Source organism: Magnolia sinica, chromosome 3 (genome assembly GCF_029962835.1).
Source record: "Magnolia sinica isolate HGM2019 chromosome 3, MsV1, whole genome shotgun sequence".
NCBI classification, from domain to species: domain Eukaryota; kingdom Viridiplantae; phylum Streptophyta; class Magnoliopsida; order Magnoliales; family Magnoliaceae; genus Magnolia; species Magnolia sinica.
In genome coordinates this window covers 83,185,648-83,190,949 of record NC_080575.1, presented here as the reverse complement: position 1 = coordinate 83,190,949, position 5,302 = coordinate 83,185,648, and the positions used below count along the sequence as shown (strand labels likewise).

Genomic DNA, 5,302 nt, shown 5'->3' with positions numbered 1-5,302 from the left:
AAATCCTTTTGTGATTTTCGCAAGCTATCATAAATAAAAACTGCACTGAAATTTTCACAAGCTATTTCAAACAAACCTTAAAAATGAAATACAGTAAAATAATGTACTTATCTCTAAATGGAATTTGAAGACGTGGCAGAAGCTTGTACCAAAAGAACTTCTTTCTTAAACATAAATGGCACAGTGTTCAATCAGATAGAAAGAGAATAGGGTTTTATAGATTTTATAAATGAAAAACCAAAATCCTACTTGATTCAATTCTCTTAGATCTCAAAGAACGATATAGATTACTCTCTTAAAATAATATTAAAATGATCTTGAGAAAAGGGAATTGAATATGTTATAAATTAAAATTATAAATACCACATAGATAGCTTGCCGAGGACTTGAGCTTCTTTCTTTCTCTCTTGCAGAAGAATTATAGTAAATTTTCATTATAATTTAGAATGAGAGAAAGCCTCAATTTATAGGAAAAGAGGTTGGAAATTCGGCTAGCCTAAGACTAGATTTGGGTGGCCAAATTCCACTGGATTTGCTCCAATGGTTATTAGATTGTGCGGGATAAGATCTATCTAAAAATTGGCTGGCTAAACATTACAATTCGGCTGGCTGAATTCTCATAAAAATCAAATATTTGCATTCCTAGAATTTGACTTGAACTTTCTTGGGCTAGCTGAATATCAAGCTTAGTCTAGCCGAACCAAAACTTAGGTTGGCTGAATTTTTAATAGAAATTATCATTTTGCTCGGGCTTGAAGTTAGGCTGGTCGAGGAAGTTATGTTGACTGAACCAGAAGTTAGGCTGGCCGAATTCCAAAGAAAAAACATTTATTAAAACCTAAGTTAATGAATTTTTTAAAGTACCTAAACGTAAGGTCTTTCTAGGGTTATACCACCTATGTTTTAACAAATATATGGACACCTTGTCTTGAGCATTGACTTGATCTTGTCTTGAATTCAGGCATCAATTTCTTGAGAAGATGTGCCGATGACTTCTTGAGAAGATGTGCCCATCTTGAGTTAATCATAAGCCGATCTTGAGCTGATCTTCAGGCATGTAGAGTTGTTGTGATTTCATACTTATAATCTGACCTTGAAGAACTTTTTTCTTACAAAATTTGACAATTTATGTATACTAAACATAACAACTCTTATAGAGACATTCTTCCAAAGTTGGGAGAGATTTAAAGATCTTTTAAACTTTTGCCCACATCATGGATACAAAATTTGGAGGGTCATAAGATTTTTGTATGATGGACTAACTTCACCCATGCACCAATTCGTAGAAATGATGTGCAATGGAGAATTTATGAACAAGGGAACCGATAATGCATAGGACTATTTTGATTCACTTGCTGAAATTGCATAGTCATGGGACACCTCCTCAAAAGCCACGACTTCTAGGCCCAATTAATCAAGAGTAAAGGGAGCAATGTATATCTTATGAGAAGAGGACAACATGAGTGCACGGGTGGCTAGTCTCACACAGAATATTGAAGCCATGCAACTGAAAAAAGTAGAGACTGTCAAACTTGAAGAGACCATTGAAGTTGTATGTGCTATTTGTGCCAGTAACATACACTTGACACAGGAATGTCCCACCATTTTTGCATTTCAAGAGTTGTTACATTAGCAATTGAATTCCATAAATAATTATCGAAGTTTGTTCAACACCCCCATCTCAAATACTTATAATTCCAGTTGGAGGAACCATCCCAACTTCATTTGGAGGAATGGTCAAATGGTTAATATAAACAGAAATTCTCAAGGGGCTTTTACATAATTTCCAAATCAGCAAAGACCCCAAGAGGATCTTGTTCTTAAACACATTCAAAACCAAGAGCCCTTCAATCAAAACACTTTATAAGCATTCTAAGACCTTAGCAAGTCCATTTAAAGGATTGAGTCACACTTATTGATTAGGGAGAAAGGGACTTTTCCGGCCCAACCTCTCCCTAATCCAAAAATACGATGTGAGATAAGTGACCCGATCTCTTCGAACCAACATGTGGAACAAGATAAATCCATCACAACTCTTAGAAGTGGAAAAACAATTGACAAGACCATCTCGACGAGGGATGAGAAGCCTAAGGACTCGAAAAACTCTAAGAAAAATTATGGAATTAGAAACATCCCACATAAGAAAAAATCAGACACACAAGACAAGTCGATTGCACAATTCCCACAATGGTTGATTTCACCTAAGCCTTTGGCCAATACTTAGGACATTTTAGAGGTTCTTAAATAGGTGAAAGTCAGTATCCCTCAATTGGATGATATTAAACAAATTTCCTCATATGCCAAGTTCCTAAAATATTTATGCACTACCAAAAGATGAAAGAATATACAAAAGAAGATCTTTTTGATAGAAAAAGTGAGTGTTATCCCTAAGCAAGATGTGCCACAAAAATACAAGGATTCTGGTAGCCCAACCATCACTTGTGTAATTGGGAATCATTAGATTGAGCACACACTTCTTAACTTAGGAGAAAGTGTAAATCTAATCCCTTACTCGGTCTATGAATAGCTTGGAATTGGTGAATTAAAACCCACCAAGACCACACAACAACTCGCTAATTGTTCAATTCGTGTACCGAGAGGGATAATCGAGGACATGTTAGTCCAAGTCGATAAATTCTACTATCCATTAGATTTTATTATTTTAGACACTCAGCATGTCATAGACATAAACACTCAGATTCCCATTACTCTTGGTCGCTAATTCCTAACTACATCAAATGCCATCATCAATTGTAGGAATGGAGTTATGAAATTATCTTTTGGGAACATGACATTAGAGCTAAATATCTTTTTTAATATGTGAAAACAACCTGAGGATGTTAATGTTACCTACGATGTTAACTTGATCGACTCATTCATGAATGATAGAGCACTTTTAACTATATACTCTGACACTTTAGAGACGTGCTTAGCCCACTCCCCTGATTTAGATGATGATATGATTAGGGAGATGGATGCCTTACTCTATGTCACGCTGGTACTTGATATTAACCGGTGGAGGCTACTTTAATGGCATCTACGAGAGGAATGTTGATCTTCACTTGTTTTAAAACCTCCTAAATATCCTGAGAGTTAGATAGAGGTTTTGGGGCAATCGACCATTGGGGGAATGACACAATCGTCTTGTATGCTCTTTCTGGCTCTTTCTCCTATGGAGCAATGTTAGGTCCAACATCTCTCTTAGCTCTCCTAAGTCCTTAGGTTCATTAGCCCTCATCAGGATAGTCTTATTAATTATTTTTCCACTTTTAAAGGTGGTGATGGATTTAACTTGCTCTAAGTGATGAGAAGAGCTCGAGTCACTTATCTCACATTGCAATTTCGGATTGGGTAGATGTTGGGCTGGAAAAGTCCATTTTTCTCCAATCGCTGAGTGTGACTCAATCCTATGTATGGCCTTAGTAAGGTCTTGTAATGCTTGTAGTGTTCCTTGATTGAAGAGCTCTTAGTTTTGAATGTGCTTTTGGACCGGATCCTCTCGAGGTTTCCTTTGATTAAGAAATTGACTAAGGGCCTCTTGAGGATTGGCCATTTATCCGTTCCTCTAAATGAAGTTTGGATGGTTCCTCCAGTTGGGATTATAAGTATTTAAGGTGGGTCTGCTGAATAGTTGTTGGTAGTTGTTTACAGCATTTGATTGCTCATTTAATAATTCTTGAAAAGTAGTAATTGTGGGACAATCCAAGGTTACATTTATGTTCCTATCTCAAATACCACAAATAACTTTCACAACCTCATCAGGTTTATCTGTTTCTACATTTTTAAGTTCCATGGCTTCGACTTTCCTTGTGAGATTGGCTACCCTTGCACTGATATTGTCTTATTCCTTTAAGACATACATTTCTCCCCATTCTTTTGACTGAGAAGGCTTAAAAGTGGTGGGTCTTGAGGAGGTGTCCCATGATTATGCATTTTCAACGAGTAAATCAAAGTACTCCCATGCATCATCGGCCTCCGTGTTCATGAATTCGTCATTACACATCATTTCTATGAACAGGTGCATGGGCGAAGTCAATCTATTATAGAAAAAGCTTATTACCCACCATATTTCATAGTCATGATGTGGACATGAATTTATGAGATCTTTGAATCTTTCCCAACATTGGAAGGTCTCTTCCTCTTTTTGGGCGAAATTCAAAATCACCTTCCTTAAAGTGTATGTTTTATGTACCACAAAGAACATTTTAAGGAACTCTGGGGTCATCTCGGCCCATGTGCCGATAAATCGTGACTTTAAGGAGTGTAACCATGACTTAGCCTTCTCTTTCAATGAAAAGGGAAACAACTTCAATCCTGCTGTGTCATCAAACATATTTGGAAAGTGCAATGTGGCAACTATCTCGTCGAATTCTTTTATCTGCAAGTATAGACTTTCAGAGTCTAGTCCATGAAATTTAGGAAGGAGTTGTATCGCTCTCGTTTTAAAATCCATGTTTCCTACATTAAGTGGAAATATCATGCAAGAAAGTGTACTTACCCCCACCGATTATAAGTAATCTTGTAATGTTCGAGGTGGGGGAGCATGATGCACCTCATTCTCATCCTAAACCTCCTCAACTGGGTGTTGAGGTTGATTTGCAGCCATCACCTCAATTAACTCAAAGGATCTCAAGTGGTGTCTAATCCGGTGATGGATAGGCAATCCTTTGACTAGTCATCCTTCTCTCAATAGACGCAGAGTGTTGTCACGAACGCACTTGGGCATGAAACACTCACAACCTCAAAGTGCTAAAACTACTCTTAACAAATAGAAATTCAGAACTAGGAATTATAAAATAGAGAAACTTAGAGGGATATTATTGAAGAGAGCTTGCTATGTTAGATGCTACAACACAGAAAAATAAATTAGAAACTGAAACAAAATTTTAAAAACCTAAGAAAAACAAAGAAAAAAGTTAGTCCTAATCCTAACTAATTCTAAAACTTGAATAATTCAGAAATTTCACACATTGCAATCCTCGACAATGACGCCAAAAACTTGTTTGCTTGTACCCCAAGTGCAGGGTTGCGTTGTAGTAATAATCTTGATGAGACCAAGGTCATACCCACATGGACTGAATATGTGTAAATTTCTGAACTAATTAAGAATTAGAAGTAAAGACTAAACTTAAATCTAAAAATTGAAAAGAGATGTTGTTGTAAATTTAACTATTAATAAAAGAAATACTAGAGCGCCAAGGATCCACTTGTAGTCACCCTAATGCATCCTTACTTGATTCAATCAATATTTTAACTGGAATTGAAGTCCTAATCTATCCAGTTGAATGACAAAGCACTTAAA

The 5,302-nt window shown here is 36.4% G+C and overlaps 1 non-coding gene across 1 annotated transcript; it reads left to right on the top strand.

The window, feature by feature from the left end:
* Window positions 1-4,073: 4,073 nt before the first annotated feature.
* Window positions 4,074-4,177, top strand: LOC131241880 (small nucleolar RNA R71). The gene has a single exon (XR_009169446.1). It is a non-coding gene; the product is annotated as a small nucleolar RNA R71 (small nucleolar RNA).
* Window positions 4,178-5,302: the final 1,125 nt, after the last annotated feature.